The 23,773-nt window shown below is 35.1% G+C and overlaps 1 pseudogene; it reads left to right on the forward strand.

The window, feature by feature from the left end:
* LOC125421791 (DNA-directed RNA polymerase subunit beta''-like) overlaps positions 1-22,203 on the forward strand; it is a 32,450-nt pseudogene extending 10,247 nt beyond the window's left edge.
* The last annotated feature ends 1,570 nt before the right edge of the window (positions 22,204-23,773 follow it).

Here is a 23,773-nt window from a genome sequence, read left to right on the forward strand (position 1 = left end):
TGCATGCATGATGACACATGCCCTTCCATGCATTGGATGAGAGAGAGGCCAAATGGTTAGGCTCCATGTTACCAAGTAGCTTCCATGTCACCATCTTATTCACCAAGGTGCTTTCCATGTCATCAATGTGGTTCATTTCCCTAAACTTCCTAACACTCTAATTTGGCTAATAAATATTAAATAACACATTTTGGTCTCTTTGTCCACCAACTTAACAAGCCTAGAATACAACACAAAATGATTTAATCAACTACCTAAACGAAATACAAAGCAAACTAAGGAAGTTGTTTCTCGGCCAAGGTATTAGGCTTGGTCTCGAGTTTGGCTTGTTTATGGATAACAATTTGCCATGATTCTCTAAAATTTATGAATCTTTTTTCAGATTACACCCATTATCTCAAGTTTTGGATTGAACTAATCCATTGACACAAATAGTTCATGCTAGAAAATTGAGTTATCTAGGCCTTGGAGGATTAACAAGGCGAACAGCCAGTTTTCGGATACGAGATATGTATCCTAGTCACTATCGATGCAATTTGACCTATTGACATGTCTGAAAGAATCAATATTGGACTTATTGGCTCCTTAGCAATTCATGCGAGGTGTGGTCATTGGGGGTTTTTAGAAAGCCCATTTTATGAACTCTCTGAGAGATCAAAAAAAGTCCGGATGCTTTATTTATTATCAAGTAGAGATGAATACTATATGGTAATGGCAGGGAATTCGTCGACACTAAATTGAGGTATTCAAGAAGAACAGGTTGTTTTAACTTGATACCGTCAAGAATTCCTGACTATTGAATGGGAAGAGGTTCATCTTTGAAGTATTTTTCCCTTCCAATATTTTTCTATTGGAGTTTCCCTCATTTTTTTTATCAAACATAATGCTGCGAATCGAGCTTTAATGAGTTCTAATATGCAATGTCAAGTAGTTCCTCTTTCTCGATCCGAAAAGTTCATTGTTGGAACTGGGTTGGAACGCTAAGTAGCTCTAGATTTTGGGGTTCTCACTATAGCCGAACATGACAAAAATATCATTTATACCAATACTGACAAGATCCTTTTATCAGAAAATGGGGATACTTTAAGCATTCCATTAGTGATATATCAATGTTCGAACAAAAATATTTGTATGCATAAAAAAACCTAAGTTGCACGAGGTAAATATATTAAAAAGGGACAAATTTTAGTGGATGATAATACTATTGTTGGCGGCAAACTCACTTTGGGAAGAAATGTATTAGTAGCTTATATGCCATGGAAAGGTTATAATTCTGAGGATGCGGTACTCATTAATGAGCATCTAGTATATGAGGATATTTATACTTCCTTGCACATATGGAAATATGAAATTAAGACTCATGAAACAAGTCATGATCCTGAAAGAAACACTAATGAAATACCATTTACCCAGAAATTTAAACAAAAAAGGAATTGTGATGTTGGGGTCTTGGGTGGAGATGGATGATATTTTAGTAGGTAACCTCAGATGGCGAAAGAGTCATTGTATGCTCCACAAGATAGATTATTACGAGCCATCATTGGCATTTAGGTATCCATTTTAAAGGAAACTTGTCTAAAGTTACCTATCAGCGCTAGAGGTAGAGTTATTGATGTGAGATAGATTTAGAAAAAAGGGGTTCTAGTCATAATCCATAAATGATTCGTGTATATATTTCACAAAAGCATGAAATTAAAGTGGTGGATAAAGTAGCTGGAAGACATGGAAATAAAGGTATCATTTCAAAAAATTTACCTAGACAAGATATGCCTTATTTGCAAGATGGAAGACCCGTTGATATGGTCTTCAACCCATTAGGAGTACCCTCACGCATGAATGTTGGCTAGACATTGATTGTTCTCAGGTTGGCTGGAAGTCTACTAGATAGACATTATCGAATAGCACCTTTTGATGAGAGATATGAATAGGAGGCTTTGAGAAAACTAGTCTTTTCTGAATTATATGAAGCCAGTAAGTAAACAGTGAATCCATGGGTAGTTGAACCTGAGTATCCAGGAAAAAGCATAATAGTTAATGGAAGAACGAGGGATCCTTTTGAACAACCTGTTATAATAGCAAAGCCTTATATCTTCAAATTAATTCATCAAGTTAATGATAAAATGCATGGATGTTCTAGCGGACATTATGCACTGGTTACATAACAACCGCTTAAAGGAAAGGCCAAGCAAGGGGGGTAGCAAGTAGGAGAAATGGAAGTTTGTGATGTGATTCCGCCCGAGCCCGCTCAACCGATAACCTGCTGGGGTGCTGACCAGACACGGATGAAGACTAGGCCAATCACAAGAGCTCAAATTAATAGATTTAAGGACAACCTGGGAGTATTTATACAGGGGGTAATCAATCTCAATAGAGCTTGTACATACTTGAAGATACAAAGCCTATTCTAAGCATCCAAGTGGTGGAAGCCGATACGGACCCTGGTGACAATTTTGGTACATTTTTGGAGTCTGGGAAGCATGAAATGGTGCCAATGCTTTATGGGTTCAATAAATATGCCTAAGAGGTCATGGAATCAAGTTAAAACAGCCTCAAATGCAATCAAAAAGGGCTTGTATGGACAGCATCAACAATTTGGCCGTATTTGCTGTATTGCTTGCTGGCTTTACTGTACTTTACTGTATTAGCCTTTTCTTATTTTTCCAAGCATGGGCAACGTGTGGGACTTCATATTCAGCTTATATGGCATCCTAAAAAGCATCTAGAAGCTGATTTAAAGCTCAAAGAGGTCAAAGATTGATCAAAGTCAACTTGATCAAAAGGCTATCATTTTAGTTTCCTAATTTGTTTTTACTTTTGGTTTTAGGAAACTACCATTACTTTTTGGCTTTTATTTATTTATTTTCTGGAAAAATAACTTTAGGAAGGTTTTTATTTTATTCTTTCCATTGTAAATTAATTAATTCCTAATTTAATATAAAGGAATTAATTAATCAAACTTAGATTAGGAAAGGAAGTATAGTTTCGGCCAACTAGGTTTCTTTATGTGTGGTGGCCGGTTTTCTTTATGTTCTAGGGTTTTATTTCGTGGCTCTATAGCCTATTTAAAGGCTTATTTTTCAATAAGAATACAACTTTTATTTGATTAAGAAAATACTTGTGAGATTAATTATCTCTTTGTTCTTTGAGAACACCTAAAACACCATTAGAGAATTGGTTGTTTTAGCTTGACTTATCAATAGGTTTTCCATCCCCTATTGTGACGTCTACATTATACCAAGGTTTCTAACCACAGGTTGGTTAGGGGTTGAGGTCAATTCCATTAGAACTTGAACTTAATTAAGATCCGGGCTAATATAATATGGGTTTAGGAGTAGGTCGTCCTAGGTTCGTATCATTTGGTATCAGAGCTAAATTTTGTTCAGGTTTGATCTATCTTTATTTGCTTTATTTGTTTTTGTGTTATTCTGCAATTTTATCATTAGGTCAAGGTTACATCCATCCTATACATGTTCAGCATCTTTCAAAAAAAAAAAAAAATCATTCCTAGTTGAATTAGGATTTCCTAGTTTTATCGTATTTTTGTTTCCTAGTTTGTTGGTTGTCTTTTATCATTGTTCTTGTTAATTTGGTTTTTGTTGAATTTTCTTTGCTGTTTTAGTCTTAAATATTTGCATTCATATATTCAGAAAAAAAAAAGAAAACAAGAAAAAAAAAAAAAAGAAGTTTGCGGCAACATTTAAAAAAAAAAAGAAAACTGCACATTTTGTTTATTTGGAGGTCACGGGTTTGGTGTTTGTTTTGGATTTGGAATTGCAATTTTGGTACTTACTCTTGCTACTGCAGTTTTTTATGTCCTGTGAGTGAAAAAAAAAGAAGAAGAGGCAAAGCCGGATAAAAAAAAAAAAGAAAAAAAAAATATTTCGACTTGTTGGAGTTTGATTTGTTTGCTAGGAATTTGTTGGAGCTGCTGGTTTTTTGTTTATTTATTCAATATTTGAATTGCTGGGAAATTATTTTTGCTCCTGGATATTTGGATTTTTGGTGCTTAAATTATTTGGATTAAAATCAGTTAAAGGATTTGATACAAAACTTGAATTACAAAGAACAACAACTAACAACTATTCTATATTTTTGTTCAATTTGATTCTTGTTCGTATTTGAATTTCTTTTCCTGGAATTTTATTCTTGAACTCATAATCTACTACCATCTGGTGCAGTTTTCAAAAATTCCAATGTTTTTCCATTATTTTGTGTTTTCTTGTCTAGAAAGCCGAAAAATTAGGATTTGTTGGATTCTTTCGGTATTGCCTACTTTTTGCTACTGTTTTGTTAATAAGTTCAATTAAAACATATTAGTGATCTAATTTCTGTTTTGTGGGTGTTTTAATTAGAACTTTGAGATAATTCATTAAGTGGTAAAAGGCAAGAGTGCGTGAGCTTAAAAGAGGGTAAAAAGCCAAAACAAGTGTGCAAACACGAGTGTCGAGTCTTCATTTGAGTGAAACACGTAAGGGAGTGAAATTGGTAAGGTCCTATTTTATTTCTATTGCGTTATTATACTAACATGACAGAATCAAGAATGAGGAGAGGAGATCCACCTTTGAGGATCAATGAGGAGGAATCCGTAGCATTCCATGGCGATGCTTGCGCTACCGGGAGTGGAGACCAAGTGGACATGAGAGCTGTTTTGGAGGCAATACAGCGGGTTAGTGCTCAAGTTGAGCATGTGAATCAAAGGATAGGAAGGCTAGAAGTTTCCCAAGGAATTCCGAACACAAGAAATAGGCAAGAACTCCATGGAGGACGAGGAGGTCGCGAGAGACCGAGAGAGGAATTTGATGAGGAGCCATTCGGTGGAGACTTTGAGGAAGGTATGGACGAAACTTTTGCTGTCCAAGATAGAGCTGGCCATGGAAGATATAGGAGGGAAGAAACAGATGAAAATCTTAGCAATATCAAGATCAACATCCCACCATTCATGGGAAAAAGTGACTCCGAAGCATATTTGGAGTGGGAAGAAAAGATGGAGATAATATTTAACCGCCATAATTATTCAGAAGCTAAGAAGGTGAAATTGGCAGCAATGGAGTTTGGCCATTATGCACTCCAATGGTGGACCAATGAACAAAACACCTGAAGGAGAGTTGGTGATGACTTGATTACTACATGGCGACAATGAAAGGAGCCATGCCGAAGCGATTCGTACCATCACACTATCATAGGTTGCTGCATCAAAGACTTCAATCTTTATCTCAAGGACATGGATCCGTGGAGGATTATTACAAGGAGATGGAGATGCTTATGATGAGATTGAACTTGAATGAAGATAGGGAAGCAACCATGGCAAGGTTTCTTCGTGGTTTGAATCGTGAAATAGCCAATCAACTAGAATTGCAATAATATGTGGAATTGGAGGAGATGTTGCATGTGGCTATTAAATTAGAGCATCAATTCAAGAGGAGGGGTGTAAGATCATGGTTTGGAGGTGTTTCCAACAGTGGAAGGTCCAATTCTAGTGGCTGGAGGAACAATCCCATCTATGAAAGCAAGCCAAAGCCGAAAGTCAAAGAAGAAAGTTCAAATTGGCCAAGGAAGGAGACTAGAACCGAATCTGTCCAAGCACCAAAGAATGAGGTAAAATTAGATCCTAAACCTTCTAGAACTCATGATGTTGTGTGTTTTAAGTGCCAAGGAGGAGGACACATCGCTAGCCAATGCTCGAATAGAAGAATCATGGTGTTAAAGGGCAATGACAAGCTAGAATCGAAAAGTGAAGAAAGTGAGGATGAAGCCAAGCAAGAGGAGGAGGACTTGGAGCATGAACCCAAAACCTTGCAAGCATCCAATGCTGAATTAAACTTGCTTTCTAGGAGAGTACTTGCTGCATACAAAGATGAGGATGAAATTCAAAGAGAGAACATCTTCCACACTCGATGTGAAATTCAAGGTAAGATTTGTAGTATGATTATTGATAGTAGAAGTTGTACTAATGTAATAAGTAACCTTGTAGTTGATAAACTGGGCTTAAAAACAATAAAACATCCTGAACCATATAGATTACAATGGCTTAATGATAGTGGTGAGATGAAAGTAAACAAACAAGCCAAAGTAAAATTTAATATAGGTAGATATGAGGATGTAGTTTTATGTGATATTGTACCATGATTGCTGGACATATACTATTAGGTTGACCATGGCAATTTGATAAAGATGCTACTCATTTTGGTCGAGAAAATAGTATTGTTTTCAGGTTTAAAGGAAAGAAGGTCAAGCTGGAACCATTATCTCCTAAAGAGGTTTACAAAGACCAATTACAAATGCAACAAAGGAGAGAAGCTGAAAAGCTCAAGGAAAAAGCAAGTATGGCACCAACAGCTTCATCATCCTTTCAAGAAGGTAAAAATGAGGTTGCTGACAAGGTAAGGTTTCTAAGACTCATATTGAGTGGAAAGATCAAGGAAAAACCAAAAGAGAGGGGAAAGAAAGTGGCAAACCCGAGAGCTTGGAGAAGGAAGGGAAATCAGAAGGTTTGCGCCAATCCGAGAGAGAAAAAGAAAAAGAAAGAAAAGAAAGGTCAAGTAGCAACTTTTATTTGAGTTTAGGGGATATTAATAAGGTTATTGAGTGTAAGAAACCTTTGCTGGTCATGATTTATAAAGAAAATTATTTTAATGATCAAACTAACTTTGAAGAACTTGAATTGCCAAGTTCAATGATTTCTCTTTTGAAGGAATTTGGAGATGTCTTCCAAAATGAAATTCCAAGTGGACTACCATCCAATCAAGAGGGAAAAGGTGAGCTTGCTGTCCAAGGTAAGTCTTCTAATACTCAGGTTGTGTGGAAAAATTTTAATAAAACCAAAAGTGAAAAATTTGGTGCAAAAGCCGAGAGTGAGGAAGGTGAGATGGCCGTGACTGAGAAAGGAAAAGGAAGACAAGAAAGGAAAAATATAAATTTTTATCTTAGCTTTGGTGATGTTAATAAAGTAATTATGAATAAGAAATCATTGCTGACCATAAATTTTAAAGATACTTATTTAAAGATGTCTTTATTGCATAGAACTTTATCTGCATTGTTGAGAGCTTTACTTAGTGGTAATTTGAAAATTTGGGAAATATTGTTCGCTAACTTTAAAAAGTGTAATTTTTACCATAATAAGCATGTATTTCTAGATTTTGTTGTAATAGTATTTGACCCAGGAGAATTGGTTTGGTTGCACTTACGAAGGAAAGGTTTCCTAAACAAAGAAAGTCAAAGCTCATGCCGCCTATGGATGGACTTTTTCAAGTTTTGGAGCCGAATAACAAGAATGCCTACAAGCTTGATTTACCGGGTGAGTATGACATGAGTGTTGCATTTAATGTTGCTGATTTAACTCCTTTTTCTATAGGTGACGATCTTGATTTGAGGACAAATCCTTTTCAAGAGGAGGGGAATGATGTGATTCCGCCCGAGCCCGCTCAACCGATAACCCGCTGGGGTGCTGACCCGACACGGATGAAGACTAGGCCAATCACAAGAGCTCAAATTAATAGATTTAAGGACAACCTGGAAGTATTTATATAGGGGGTAATCAATCTCACCATAGCTTGTCCATACTTGAAGATACAAAGCCTATTCTAAGCATCCAAGTGGTGGAAGCCGATACGGACCCGGGTGACGGTTTTGGTACATTTTTGGGGTCCCGGAAGCATGAAATGCTTCCAATGCTTTATGGGTTCAATAAATATGCCTAAGAGGTCATGTAATCAAGTTAAATCAGCCTCAAATGCAATCAAAAAGGGCTTGTACGGACAGCATCAACAATTTGGCCGTATTTGCTGTATTGCTTGCTGGCTTTACTGTACTTTACTGTATTAGCCTTTTCTTATTTTTCCAAGCATGGGAAACGTGTGGGACTTCATATTCAGCTTATTTGGCATCCTAAAAGGCATCTAGAAGATGATTTGAAGCTCAAAGAGGTCAAAGATTGATCAAAGTCAACTTGATCAAAAGGCTAGCATTTTAGTTTCCTAATTTGTTTTTACTTTTTGTTTTAGGAAACTACCATTACTTTTTGGCTTTTATTTATTTATTTTCTGGACAAATAACCTTAGGAAGGTTTTTATTTTATTCTTTCCATTGTAAATTAATTAATTCCTAATTTAATATAAAGGAATTAATTAATCAAACTTAGATTAGGAAAGGAAGTATAGTTTCGGCCAACTAGGTTTCTTTATGTGTGGTGGTCGGTTTTCTTTATGTTCTAGGGTTTTATTTCGTGGCTCTGTAGCCTATTTAAAGGCTTATTTTTCAATAAGAATACAACTTTGATTTGATTAAGAAAATACTTGTGAGATTAATTATCTCTTTGTTCTTTGAGAACACCTCAAACACCATTAGAGAATTGGTTGTTTTAGCTTGACTTATCAATAGGTTTTCCATCCCCTATTGTGGTGTCTACATTATACCAAGGTTTCTAACCACATGTTGGTTAGGGGTTGAGGTCAATTCCATTAGAACTTGAACTTAATTAAGATCTGGGCTAATATAATACGGGTTTAGGAGCAGGTCGTCCTAGGTTCGTATCAGTTTGGGCTCTAGAGGGATTTGGTGTTGCTCATATTTTACAAAAGATGCTTACTTATAAATCTGATCATATTGGAGCTCACTAAGAAGTACTTGGTACTACAATCATTGGAGGAATAATACCTAAACCGGAGGATGCTCAAGAATCTTTTCGATTGCTTGTTTGAGAATTACGATCTTTAGCTCTAGAATTGAATCATTTCCTTGTATTTGAGAAGAGCTTTTAGATTAATAGGAAGGATGCTTAATCACAATGAATTAGAATTTTTCTTCTATGATCGATTGATATAAAAATCAACAACTTCGAATCGGATAAGTTTCTCCTCAACAAATAAGTACTTGGGCCAAAAAAATCCTACCTAATGGAGAGATGATTGGAGAGGTGACAAAACCCTACACTTTTCATTACAAAACTAATAAATCGGAAAAATATGGATTATTTTGTGAAAGAATTTTTGGGCCTATAAAAAGTGGGATTTATGCTTATGGAAATTATCGAGTAATAGGAGATGAAAAAGAAGAACCAAAATTTTGTGAGCAATGCGGAGTTGAATTTGTTGATTCTTAGATACGAAGATATCAAATAGGTTAAATCAAACTAGCATGCCCAGTAACCCATGTGTGGTATTTGAAACATCTTCCTAGTTATATTGCGAATCTTTTAGATAAGCCACTTAAAGAATTAGAAGACCTAGTATATTGCAATGTGTGATTTGATCAAAATTATGTGTTTACAAATTCAGAATGAGAAACTGTCATCCCATTCAATCAAATTAGGATGCCCTAGATCTGACATGTCTCTTGGTAGGAGTAACATGAAACTCAGAATTATGGGTGTGTTCAATACTCCCAAGTAAAAAAGGAATTGGTCTATGGTTGATTCAGTAACAAATAAATAGAAATTTGTACCTCATGAAAAAGAAGACTTCTTTTGTGGAATTAACCATTTCCTTTCTTTCTAAACGAAAGAAATTCTGTTGAAATAAGTAAAATAAGCAAATATGCCATGGTTGCAGGAGTCTATCCCTCGCATATAGACTTTAAGGATATCATGAAATAACCGTCGAGGCGACGTAGGGACCTAAAAGATTGAATGGAACAACATATAGATAAGTAAATACCTTATGAATTCTAAGGCCCTCCTTTACTTTAATTAAAATTAAGGGGATTCGTGATTCGAAGGGAAGTAGACTACTCAAGAATTTCACATTTCATTTATTTTATTATGCCATAATTAAATAAAGAATTCAATTCAAAAAATATACTAAAATAAATAAATAAAAAATGAAATTTGCTTGACCTTCTTTTGGAACTTGAGTAAGGAGTAGAGTTTTTGGCCTTTTTATAGAATTTGAAGTAGAAACAAAACCTCTTTCTTTTCTTTATCTTTTTTGGTGTAACTACTTGAGCCGAATGAGAGGAAACTTTCATGTCCGATTTTGAGGGGGGAAGATCCCATAAGACCTTATCCAAAATTTTCTTTTGCAAGGCCCATAACTGAAAAGCCCACTTTCTTATGATTACGAGGTTCATTCGAATATGAGATCTTGATACGAACCTAGGACGACCTGCTCCTAAACCCGTATTATATTAGCCCGGATCTCAATTAAGTTCAAGTTCTAATGGAATGGACCTCAACCCCTAACCAACCTGTGGTTAGAAACTTTGGTATAATGTAGACGCCACAATAGGGGATGGAAAACCTATTGATAAGTCAAGCTAAAACAACCAATTCTCTAATGGTGTTCTCAAAGAACAAAGAGATAATTAATCTCACAAGTATTTTCTTAATCAAATCAAAGTTGTATTCTTATTGAAAAATAAGCCTTTAAATAGGCTTTGAAAGAAACAAAATAAACCCTAAAATCCCTAGGAAAAAACCGGCCACACAATGAAAAGTTCTATGATGGCCGAAATTCTCACTCCTTTCCTAATCTAATTTGGATTAATTAATTCCTTTATTTTGAATTAGGAATTAATTAATTTACAATGAAAATAATAAAATAATAACTTTCCTAAACTTATTTTTCCAGAAAATAAATAAATAAAAACTAAAAAGTAGAATAAAATTAGGAAACTATAATACTAACTTTTTGACTAAATTGACTTTGACCAATCTTTGACCAAATTGAGCTCCAAATCAGCTTCAATATGCTTTTTAGGATGCCAAATAAGCTTATTGCGAAGTTCCTCACGTTGCCCTTGCTTGGAAGTATGAGAAAAGGCTAATACAGTAAAATATAGTAAAGCCAGCAAGGAATACAGCAAATCCGGCCTTTTCTTCCCCTTGTGCGCAAACCACCTTGTTGGTCAGCTTTGAAGCTGCTTTGGCTGGTTTCTATGACTCATCCTCCATATGAATTGAACCCATAAGGATGGGGTTCCAATTCATACAGCCCAGCCTCCTTATTATCACCAAAAACGTCACCCGGCCCTGCTTTGGCTTCTATTGCTTGTATGAGTAAAACAGGCCTTGGTTCTTTAGATATGGCCAACCCCTCTTGACTATGACTTATTCCTTGTATGAAGACAGCAAGATTGTCCTTGAACTTCTTGGCTTGGGCCCTAGTGATCGGTCCCACTTTCATTTGTATTGAGTCAGCACCCCAGCGGGTTGTCGGTCGAACAGTCTCGGGTGGATTCACATCATTCCCCTCCTCTTGAAAAGGATTTGTCCTCAATTCGAAGTCATCACCTGCAGGAAAAGGAGATAAATCAGCAACATTAAAGGTGGCACTAACACTATACTCACTCGGTAAATCAAGTTTGTAGGCATTGTCGTTTATCCTCTCCAAAACTTGAAAAGGTCCATCACCCCTCGGCATGAGTTTTGATTTCCTTTGTTCGGGAAATCTTTCTTTCCTTAAATGCAGCCACACCCAATCTCCAGGTTCAAACACCATTGATTTTCGGCCTTGATTAGCCACCTTTGCATATTGCTCGGTCTTCCTCTCAATGTTTGCCCATGTCTTCTCATGAATCTGCTTTACAAAATCAGCTTTTTGTTTTCCATCTAGATTAGCATGCTCACTTAAAGGCAAAGGTGTTAAATCTAATGAAGTCAAAGGATTAAAACCATAAACAATTTCAAATGGAGTAAATTTAGTTGCTGAATGTAAAGACCTATTATATGTAAATTCAAAATGTGGCAAACATTCTTCCCAAGTCCTTAAATTTCTACTAATTAATGCTCTCAACAATGCAGACAAGGTTCTATTTACTACTTCGGTTTGTCCATAAGTTTGTGGATGACAAGTAGTTGAAAGTAAAAGCTTAGTACCTAATTTAGCCCACAATGTTTTCCAAAAATAGCTTAAGAACTTAGCATCCCTATCCGAAACAATAGTTTTTGGCATTCCATGCAATCTCACAATTTTCTTGAAAAATAAATTAGCAATATTGGATGCATCATCAGTTTTGTTACATGCAATAAAATGTGCCATCTTAGAAAACCTATCTACTACGACAAATATTGAATCCTTACCTGTCCTTGACCTAGGCAACCCAAGAATAAAATCCATAGACAAATCTACCCAAGGATAGGTAGGGATCGACAAAGGCTTATACAATCCATGCGGTTTCAATGTTGATTTTGTTTTTCGTCACTTCAAACATCTTTCACAAATTCTCTCAACATCTCTCCTCATGTTAGGCCAATAAAAATGTTCTTGCAGCAAGGATAAAGTTTTTAAAACACCAAAATGGCCCATTAAACCACCCCCATGTCCTTCCCGAACCAATAATTCCCTAATACTACAATTAGGCACACAAAGTTTGTTTTCCTTAAACAAATATCCCTCAAATATGTAAAATTTATTAAATCCATGTTTCAAACAGGTTCTAAAAATTTCTCCAAAGTCACTATCATGCTCATAAAGTTCTTTCAATTGTTCAAATCCAAGCAATCTAGCATCTAAGGTAGAAAAGAGCACATACCTTCGGGATAATGCATCGGCAACCACATTTTCCTTACCTTTTTTGTAGCGGATCACATATGGAAATGTTTCAATAAATTCAATCCACTTAGCATGCCTTCGGTTGAGCTTTCCTTGACCCTTGATATGCTTCAAATACTCATGATCTGTATGAATCACAAACTCCTTTGGCATGAGATAATGCTGCCACATCTCCAAAGCCCTCACCAAAGCATACATCTTGTTGTCATAAGTCGGGTAGTTTAGGGCAGCTCCACTTAATTTTTTACTAAAGTAGGCTATGGGTCTTCCTTCTTGCATTAAGACAGCTCCAATACCTACACCCGAAGCATCACACTCAATTTTAAAAGTCTTAGAAAAATTTGGCAAAACTAACAAAGGTGCATTACACAATTTTTCTTTCAATAAATTAAAAGATTTTTCTTGTACTTCCCCCCATTTGAAACCAACATTCTTCTTGACAACTTCATTCAATGGTACTGCTATGGTACTAAAATCCTTGACAAATCTTTGGTAAAAGCTTGCCAAGCCATGAAAGCTCCTCACTTGGGTGATAAAAGTAGGAACCGGCCACTCTTGAATTGCTTTCACCTTAGCTTGGTCAACTTTGATTCCTGCAGCACTTACTACAAAACCTAGAAACACAAGCTCTTCTTTGCAAAATTCACATTTTTTAATGTTAGCAAACAATCTTTCCTTTCTAAAAACTTGCAAAACTTGCCTAAGTTGATCCACATGGTCATCCAAATTTCGGCTATATATTAGAATGTCATTAAAATAAACAACCACAAATTTTCCAATAAATGGACGTATTACATGATTCATAAGCCTTATGAAAGTACTAGGTGCATTGGATAATCCAAAAGGCATAACTAACCATTCATACAGCCCATATTTAGTTTTGAATGCGGTTTTCCATTCATCACCTTCTTTCATCCTAATTTGGTGATAACCACTCCTAAGATCAATTTTTGTAAACATGCAAGCACCATGCAACTCATCAAGCATATCATCTAATCTAGGAATGGGATGTCTATATTTGATGGTAATGTTATTTATAGCCCTACAATCAACACACATTCTCCAAGAACCATCCTTTTTAGGTACCAACAAAACAGGGACAGCACATGGACTTAAACTCTCACGAATGTATCCTTTATCAAGCAAATCACTTACCTGTTTTTGCAGCTCCTTTGTTTCTTCGGGATTGCTCCTAGAAGCTGGTCTATTTGGTATGGCAGCCCCTGGAACAAAGTCAATTTGATGTTCTATCCCTTGAATAGGTGGCAGTCCACTTGGAATCTCATTTGGGAAGACATCTCCAAATTCCTTCAAAAGAGAAATCATTGAACTTGGCAATTCAAGTTCTTCAAAGTTAGTTTGATCATTAAAATAATTTTCTTTGTAAAACATGACCAGCAAAGGTTTCTTACATTCAATAACCTTATTAATATCCCCTAAACTCAAATAAAAATTGCTACTTAACCTTTCCTTTCTTTCTTTTTCTTTTTTTCCCTTGGATTGGCGTAAACCTTCGGATTTCTCTTCCTTCTCTAAGCTCGCGGGTTTGCCACTTCCTTTCCCCTCTCTTTCGGCTTTCCCTTGATCTTTCCACTCAATATGAGCCTTAGAGACCTTACCTTGTTCAGCAACCTCATTCTTATCCTCTTGAAAGGATGGTGATGCCGTTGGTGCCATACTTGCTTTTTCCTTGAGCTTTTCTCTCCTTTGTTGCATTTGTAATTGCTCTTTGTAAACCTCTTTAGGAGATAATGGTTCCAGCTTGACCTTCTTCCCTTTAAACCTGAAAACAATACTATTTTCTCAACCAAAATGAGTAGCATCTTTATCAAATTGCCATGGTCTACCTAATAGTATATGTCCAGCAATCATGGGTACAATATCACATAAGACTACATCCTCATATCTTCCTATACTAAATTTTACTTTGACTTGTTTATTTACCCTCATCTCACCACTATCATTTTAACCATTGTAACCTATAGGATTCTGGATGTTTAATTGTTTTCAAGCCTAATTTATCAACTACAAGATTACTTATCACATTAGTATAACTCCCACTATCTATAATCATGCTACAAATTTTACCTTGTATTTCGCAGCGAGTGTGGAAGATGTTTTCTCTTTGTATATGCTCTTCATCCTTGTAGACAGCAAGTACTCTCCTTGAAACCAAGCTCAACTCGGCATTAGATGTATCTACAGGTTTGGCTTCATCTTCATTGCAATCCTCCTCTTGCTCAGTTTCAGCCCCACTTTCTTCACTTGCAGATTCCAGCTCACCATCACCCTTTAATACCATGATTCTTCTATTTGGGCATTGGCTAGCTATGTGTCCTCTTCGTTGGCACTTAAAACAAATTATTTCTCTGGATTTTTGAGGTTTAGGATCAGATTTTATCTCACCTCTAAGTGCTTGGACAGATTCGGTCTTGACCTCCCTTCTTGACTGGTTGGTAGTTTCTTTTCCTAATTTCGGCTTCAACTTGTTTTCATAGATGGAATTGTTTTTCCAGCCACTTGAACTTGTCCTCCCACTGCTAGAAACTCCTCCAAGCCATGTACTAACACCCCTCCTCTTAAATTGGTTCTCAAGCTTAATTGCTACATGCAACATCTCCTCCAATTCCAAGTATTGTTGTAATTCAAGTTGGTTGGCAATATCTCGGTTTAACCCTCCAAGAAATCTTGCCATTGTTGCCTCCCTATCCTCATTCATATTCAGCCTCATCATTAACATCTCCATCTCTTTGTAATAATCCTCCACGGACCTACTTCCTTGAAACAAAGATTGAAGCCTTTGGTGCAGCAACCTATGGTAATGGGATGGCACAAATCGTTTCCTCATGGCTCCTTTCATCTGACGCCATGTCGAGATTAAATCATCACCAACTCTCCTTCTGGTATTTTGCTCATTGGTCCACCATTGGAGTGCATAATGTCCAAACTCCATTGCTGCCAACTTCACCTTCGTACCTTCCGAATAGTTGTGGCAGTAAAAAATCATCTCCATTTTTTCTTCCCACTCCAGATAAGCTTCGGGATCACTTTTACCCATAAAAGGTGGGATGTTAACCTTGATATTTCCCAAATCATCATCTGTATCTTCCCTCCTATATCTCCCATGACCAGCTCTATCTTGGACAGCAAAGGTTTCATCCATACCTTCCTCAAAGTCTCCGTCGAATGGCTCCTCATCAAATTCCTCTCTCGGACTCTCGCGACCTCCTCGTCCTCCATGGAATTCTTGCCTATTTCTTGTATTCGGCCTTCCTTGTGAGGCTTCTAGTCTTCCCACTCTTTGATTCACATGCTCAACTTGAGCACTAACCCGCTGTATTGACTCCAGAACAACCCTCATGTCCACTTGATCTCCACTTCCGGTAGCTCGGGCATCGCCATGGAATGCTACGGACTCTTCCTCATTGATCCTCAAGGGTGGATCTCCTCTTCTTATTCTAGAATCTGCCATGTTAGTAAAATACTGCAAAAATAAAATAAATTCTCACAATATTCACTCCCTCACATGTTTCACTCAAACAAGGTCTCGACACTCCTGCTTGCACGCTAGTTTCGGCTTTTACCCTCTTTTAAGCTCACATACTCTTGCCTTTTTCCACTCAATGTATTATCTCAAAGTTCTAATTAAAACACTCACAACACAACAATTAGATCACTAGTATGTTTTAATTAAACTTATCAACAAAACAGTAAGCAAAAATAAACAAATACCGAATGGAATGAAAATAACTATTTTCGGTTTTTTCTAGACAAAATAAAGCAAATTAATGAGAAAAATTTGGAATTTTGAAGAACTGGACCAGATGGTAATAGATTATGAGTTCAAGAACAAAATTCTAGGAAAAGAAATTCAAATACGAATAAGAATCAAAGAGAACAAAATTATAGAAAAGTGTTGGTTGTTGTTCTTGTAATTCAAGTTTTGTATCAATTCCTTTATCTAATTTTAATCCAAATAATTTAAGCACCCAAAATCCAAATATCCAGCAACTCAAATATTGAATAAATAATAAAAAACCAGCAGCTCCAACAAGATTCCAGCAAACAAATCAAACTCCAACAAACCGAAATATTTTTTTTGCTTTTGTTTTTTTTTTTTAATTCGGCTTTACCTTCTTCTTTTTTTTTTTTTTTTCACTCACAGAACATAAACAACTGCAGTAGCAAGAATAATTACCAAATTTGAAATTCCAACTCCAAAACAAACACCAAACCCGTGACCTCCAAATAAACAAAATGTGCAGTTTTTTTTTTTTTTTTTTTTTCTAAATGTTGCCGCAAACTTCTTTTTTTTTTTTTTTTTTGAATATATGAATGCAAATATTTAAGACTAAAACAGAAAAGGAAAATCAACAAAAACCAAAATTATCAAGAACAATAATAAAAGACAACCAACAAATTAGGAAACAAAAATACGATAAAACTAGGAAACATAATTCAATAAGGAATGAATTTTTTTTTTTTTCAAGATACAGAACGTGTATGGGATGGATGCAACCTTAACCTAATGCTAAAATTGCAGAATAACACAAAAACAAATAAAGCAAATAAAGATAGATCAAACCTGAACAAAATTTAGCTCTGATACCAAATGATACGAACCTAGGACGATCTACTCCTAAACCCGTATTATATTAGCCCGGATCTCAATTAAGTTCAAGTTCTAATGGAATGGACCTCAACCCCTAACCAACCTATAGTTAGAAACCTTGGTATAATGTAGACGCCACAATAGGGGATGGAAAACCTATTGATAAGTCAAGCTAAACAACCAATTCTCTAATGGTGTTTTAGGTGTTCTCAAAGAACAAAGAGATAATTAATCTCACAAGTATTTTCTTAATTAAATCAAAGTTGTATTCTTATTAAAAAATAAGCCTTTAAATAGGCTTTGAAAGAAACAAAATAAACCCTAAAATCCCTAGGAAAAAACCGGCCACACAATGAAGAGTTCTATGATGGCCGAAATTCTCACTCCTTTCCTAATCTAATTTGGATTAATTAATTCCTTTATTTTGAATTAGGAACTAATTAATTTACAATGAAAATAATAAAATAATAACTATCCTAAACTTATTTTTCCAGGAAATAAATAAATAAAAACTAAAAAGTAATGGTAATTTCCTAAAACAAAAAGTAGAATAAAATTAGGAAACTATAATACTAGCTTTTTGAATAAATTAACTTTGACCAATCTTTGACCAAATTGAGCTCCAAATCAGCTTCAATATGCTTTGTAGGATGCCAAATAATCTTATTGTGAAGTTCCTCACGTTGCCCTTGCTTGGAAGTGTGAGAAAAGGCTAATACAGTAAAATACAGTGAAGCCAGCAAGGAATACAGCAAATTCGGCCTTTTCTTCCCCTTGTGCGCAAACCACCTTGTTGGTCGGATTTGAAGCTGCTTTGGCTGGTTTCTATGACTCATACTCCATATGAATTGAACCCATAAGGCCTCCTTATTATCACCAAAAATGTCACCCGGCCCTGTTTTGGCTTCTATTGCTTGTATGAGTAAAACAGGCCTTAGTTCTTTAGATATGGCCAACCCCTCTTGACTATGACTTATTCCTTGTATGAAGACAGCAAGATTGTCCTTGAACTTCTTGGCGTGGGTCCTAGTGATCGATCCCACCTTCATTTGTATTGGGTCAACACCCCAGCAGGTTGTCGGTCGAACAGTCTCAGGTGGATTCGTATCAGATCCAATCTTGGAAATATAGCATCACACTTTTTTTTACTACCCAAGGCTTCGAGACATTTTGAAATCGAGAAATTTCTACTAGAGCGAGTGTTATCCGAGAACAATTAGCTCTTCTGGATTTGTGAATTATAATAGATTATTTGTTGGTAGAATGGAAAGAATTATAGGAAGAAAGATCAAATGAATGTTCATTTTATTTCTGCGGAAGGAAAAATATTTTCTAGCCTTTTAGGAAATCAAATGAATAATGATTAAGTAAAACACAAATTCTTTAGTTTGGGTCTTTCTGGTAAAAAATAAATTATCATTTCCAATTATTTAGAAATTAATCGAATCATATATAAAGCTCATTGTTATTTCATATTTCCTTCTATTCTACACGAGAATTCTGATTTATTTTTATTAGCAAAGAGACGATGAAATAAATTCATTATTCCATTCTAGTGGATTCAAAAATGAGAGAAAGAACGAATGCCTTATCCCACTATTTCGATTGAAATATCGATAAATGGTATTTTTCGTAGAATTCTTATTTTTGCTTATTGTGATGATCCTCAATACAGAAGAAAAGGTTTAGGAATTACTAAATATGGGACGATAGGGTTGTATTCAATCCTAAAAAAGAGAGGATTTGCTTGAGTATCAAGGAGTTAAAGAATTTAAGCCAAAATACTAAATGAAAGTAGATCGATTTTTTTCCATTCCTAAAGAAATGCATATTTTACTCGAATTTTTTTCCATAATGGTATGGAACAATAGTATCATTAGAGTAGAGACATGAATCAGTTTAAATATAAGAAGTCGAGCAGGCGGATTGGTACGAGTGGAGAGAAAAAAAAAAAACAGATTGAACTTAAAATCTTTTATAGAGATGTCCATTTTGCTATAAAGGTGGTTAAGATTTTTTGACACAGCTGCATCATGATACCGCCAAGAATGGTTAAAAAAAAAATGTAAGGAATTAAAAAATTTGAAAAATTGGATTAAAAAAAATCGAAAAATTGGATCTATGTCCAATGGATCACACCTACCAAGAAAAAAATTATTTTGTTTTGGTTCGGCCCGTAATCATATATGAAAGAGCGGATGGTATAAATTTAGAAACACTTTTCCCCCGGGACCCGTTGTAGGAAAGTGATAATCTAGAACTTAAAGCTGTAAATTATATTTTTTATGGAAATGGCAAACCAATTCGGGGAATTTCTGGCTCAAGCATTCAATTAGTTCGAACTTGTTTAGTGTTGAATTGGGACCAAGACAAAAAAACTTCTTCTATCGAAGAGGCCCATGCTTCCTTTGTTGAAGTAAGGACAAGTGGTCTGATTCAAGATTTCCTAAGCATCAACTTATTGAAATCCCATATTTCGTATATTAGAAAAAGGAATGATCCGTTAGGTTCAGGTTTGATCTATGATAATAGGTCAAACCATACCAATCCGTTTTATTCTATTTATTCCAAGGAAAGGATTCAACAATCACTTAGCCAAAATCAGCGAACTATTTGTACGTTGTTGAATAGAAGTGAGAATTCTCAATCTTTGATAATTTTGTTATCGTTTAATTGTTTTCAAATGGGTCCATTCAATGATGTAAAATATTACAATGTAATAAAAGAATTAATTAAAAGAGATCCTCCAATTAGGAATTGATTAGGCCCTTTAGGAGCAGCCTCTCAAATCGATAATTACCTTTTAAAAACTCATAATCAGATCTTGGTAACTAAATATTTAGAACTTGACAATTTAAAACATACTTTTCAAGTACTTAAATATTGTTTAATGGATGAAAACGGAAGAATTTATAATTCCGCTCCATGCATGAAATCCCATATTTCGCATATCAAAAAAACGAATGATCCGTTAGGTTTAGGATTGATCTTTGATAATAGGCCAAACCCTACCAATCCATTTTATTCTATCTATTCCAAGGAAAGGATTCAAAAATTACTTAGCGAAAACCAAGGAACTATTTATACTTTGTTGAATAGAAGTAAGGAATCTCAATCCTTGATAATTTTATCATCAGTTAATTGTTTTCGAATGGGTCCATTTCATGATGTAAAATATTACATTGTAATAAAAGAATCAATTAAAAGAGATCCTCCAATTAGGAATTCATTAGGGCCTTTAGGAACAGCCTCTCAAATTGATAATTACCTTTTAAAAACTCATAATCAGATCTCGGTAACTAAATATTTAGAACTTCACAATTTAAAACATACTTTTTAGGTACTTAAATATTGTTTAATGGATAAAAATGGGAGAATTTATAATTTCACTCCATGCGATTACATCCTTTCGAATCCATTCAACTTAGATTGGCACTTTGTCCATCATAATTATGATCATAATTATTGTGTAGAAACAGCTACAATAATTAGCCTAGGGCAGTTTATTTGTGAAAATGTATAGCTAAAAAAGGGTCGTACCTAATATCGGGCCAAGTTATAATTGTTCAAATTGACTCCGTAGTAATAAGATCGGCAAAGCCTTCTTTGGCCACTCCAGGAGCAACTGTTCATGGCCATTATGGAGAAATAGTTTCCAAAGGAGATACAATAGTTACATTTATATATGAAAAATTGAGATCTGGTGATATAACACAGGGTCTTCCGAAAGTGGAACAAGTGTTAGAAGTGTGTTCGATTGATTCAATATCAATGAACCTAGAAAAGAAGGTTAAAAGTTGGAACGAACATATAGAATTCCTTGGTGATTCTTGATTGGTGCTAAGCCAACTGTAGTGCAAAGTCACATCTCTTTGGTTAATAAGATCCAAAAGGTTTATCGATGCCGGGGGTGCAGATCCATAATAGACATATAGAAATTATTGTCACAACTAATTGGATTGTTGCGAGTGGAACGAATAGGGCGTGTTTGGAAGAAGTGATTTGTCACAGAGCCATATTATTGGGAATAATGAAAGCATCTTTAAATACTTAAAATTTCGTATCCGAAGCGACTTTTCAAGAAACCGCTTACATTTTAGCAAAGCTGCTCTACGTGGTTGTATCGATTGGTTGAATGGTCTAAAAGAGAACATTGTTCTAGGGGGGATGATACCTGTTGGGACTGAATTCAAAAGATTAGTGCACCGTTCAAGGCAACATCACAACATTCCTTTGGAAATTGAAAAGAATAATTTAGTCAAGTGGGAAATGAAAGACATTTTGTTGGACCACAGAGAATTATTTGACTTTTGCATTTCAAAGAATTTATATGATATATTAAAACGATCATTTCTAGGATTTAATGATTCCTAAAAGAAAATTCATCATTTTTTCTATTTTTGTTGTGGTCGTTTAATTTGGTAATAGAAATAAAGATAATAACAAATAGAAAGAAATGAATGGTCTGGATCATGTATCAATGGCCAATCTTCAGTAGAAGAGAAGGTTCCATGGGAACAATTATTTATTTCTATTTTAGCTTCTATTTATTTATTTTTAACGAAAAAATAAAAAACAGAAGAAGTGTGGGGAGAAATGGTAAGAAGATATTGGAACATCAATTTGGAAAAGATGATGGGACCAGGAGTTCATTTTGGTCATGGTACTAGGAAATGGAATCTTTGAATGGCACGTTATATCTCTGCAAGGCATAAAGGTATTCATGTTATAAATCTTACCAAAACTGCTCGGTTTTTGGCAGAAGCTTGTGATTTAGTTTTTGATGCTGCAAGTAGGGGAAAACAATTCTTAATCATTGGTACCAAAAACAAAACAGCAGATTCAGTAGCATGGGCTGCAATAAAGGCTCGGTGTCATTATGTCGATAAAAGATGGCTTGATGGTATGTTAATGAATCGGTATACTACAGAAATGAGACTTCATAGATTTAGGGACTTGAGAACGGAACAAAAGACAGGGAGACTCAATTATCTTCCGAAAAGGGATGCAGTTGTGTTGAAGAGACAATTATCTCACTTGCAAAAATATCTCGGTGGGATTAAGTATATGACTGGATTGCCCAATATTGTAATAATTGTTGATTAGTAAGAAGAATCTACAGCTCTTCGCGAATGTATGACTTTAGGCATTCCAGCAATACAAATTGTGACCCAGATCTAGCAGATATTTCAATTCTAACAAATGATGGCGTTATAGCTTCAATTCAATTAATTCTTAACAAATTAGTATTTGGTATTTGTGAGGGCCTTTCTAGCTATATACGAAATTGTTGATTAATAATAAGATAAGTAAATTATTTTTGGAACTCCATAGAATAGATTTATTGAATCAGTTACTATTTCTTACTTGCATAAAAGAGATAAAAATAACCAAGGATATTATGCGATTAGTAGGTATTCAAAATATCCAATGCAAGTATGCAAATCGAAAATGAGATGGTTGAATCAAAATAATTCTTTTTAAAGTTCTATTTCTTTCAAAGGTTAATATGAATGTTTTATTATGTTCCATTAACACACTAAAAGAGTTATACGATCTACCCGATGTGGAAGTAGGCCAACATTTCTATTGGCAAATAGGAAGTTTCCAAGTCCATGGCCAAGTACTTATTACTTCTTGGGTCGTAATCACTATCTTATTAGGCCCACTCATTATAGCCGTTCAGAATCCACAAACCATTCCGACTGATAGTCAAAATTTCTTTGAATATGTCCTAGAATTCATTTGAGACATTAGCAAAACGTGGATTGGAGAAGAATGTGGTCCTTGGGTTCCATTTGTTGGAACTATGTTTTCATTTATTTTTGTTTCAAATTGGTCAAGGGCTCTTTTACCCTGGAAAATCATACAGTTACCTCATGGGGAGTTAGCTGCGCCCACAAATGATATAAATACTATTGTTGCTTTAGCTTTACTCACATCAGTAGCATATTTCTATGCAGGCCTTTCAAAAAAGGGATAAGGTTATTTCGGTAAATGCATTCAACCAACCACAATCCTTTTGCCCATTAACATCTTAGAAGATTTCACAAAATCTTTATCGCTTAGTTTTCGACTTTTCAGAAATATATTAGTCGATGAATTAGTAATTGTTGTTCTTGTTTCTTTAGTACCTTTAATGGTTCCTATACCTATCGTGTTCATTGGATTATTTACAAGTGGCATTCAAGCTCTTATTTTTGCAACCTTAGCTGTGGCTTATATAGGCGAATCCATGGAAGTTCATCATTGATTAGTTTTTGACATGGTCTTTTTTTTTTAGCTTAGCCTAACGGCATGTCTACGTGTCTCAAAGTAATCCATTTAGACTTAAGGAAGAAAAATATACAAATAAGATCGAAATAAGAATAAAGTATATACGATCTAGAGTAATAGTAAAAAGAATATTACGATATTTAGTTAAGGACTTGTTTAAAAAAAAAAAAAAAAGAAGGAAAGAGATCTAAAAGACCTTTTTCCTCAAATTCCTGTTTGGTCGATTTATAGCACCCACCAATGAATACTCCCTTTCTATTGATATTGTTTTATTCATTCAATTCATCGATTAACTAAAAAAAAAATTTAATAAATAATAAATTACATGAACTTCGATGAACTCAATCCTGATATTTCTATGCAATGATTATGTCTAACAAATTTATTAGTTAGATTAATT

This window comes from Ziziphus jujuba, chromosome 2 (genome assembly GCF_031755915.1).
Source record: "Ziziphus jujuba cultivar Dongzao chromosome 2, ASM3175591v1".
Taxonomy (NCBI): Eukaryota; Viridiplantae; Streptophyta; class Magnoliopsida; order Rosales; family Rhamnaceae; genus Ziziphus; species Ziziphus jujuba.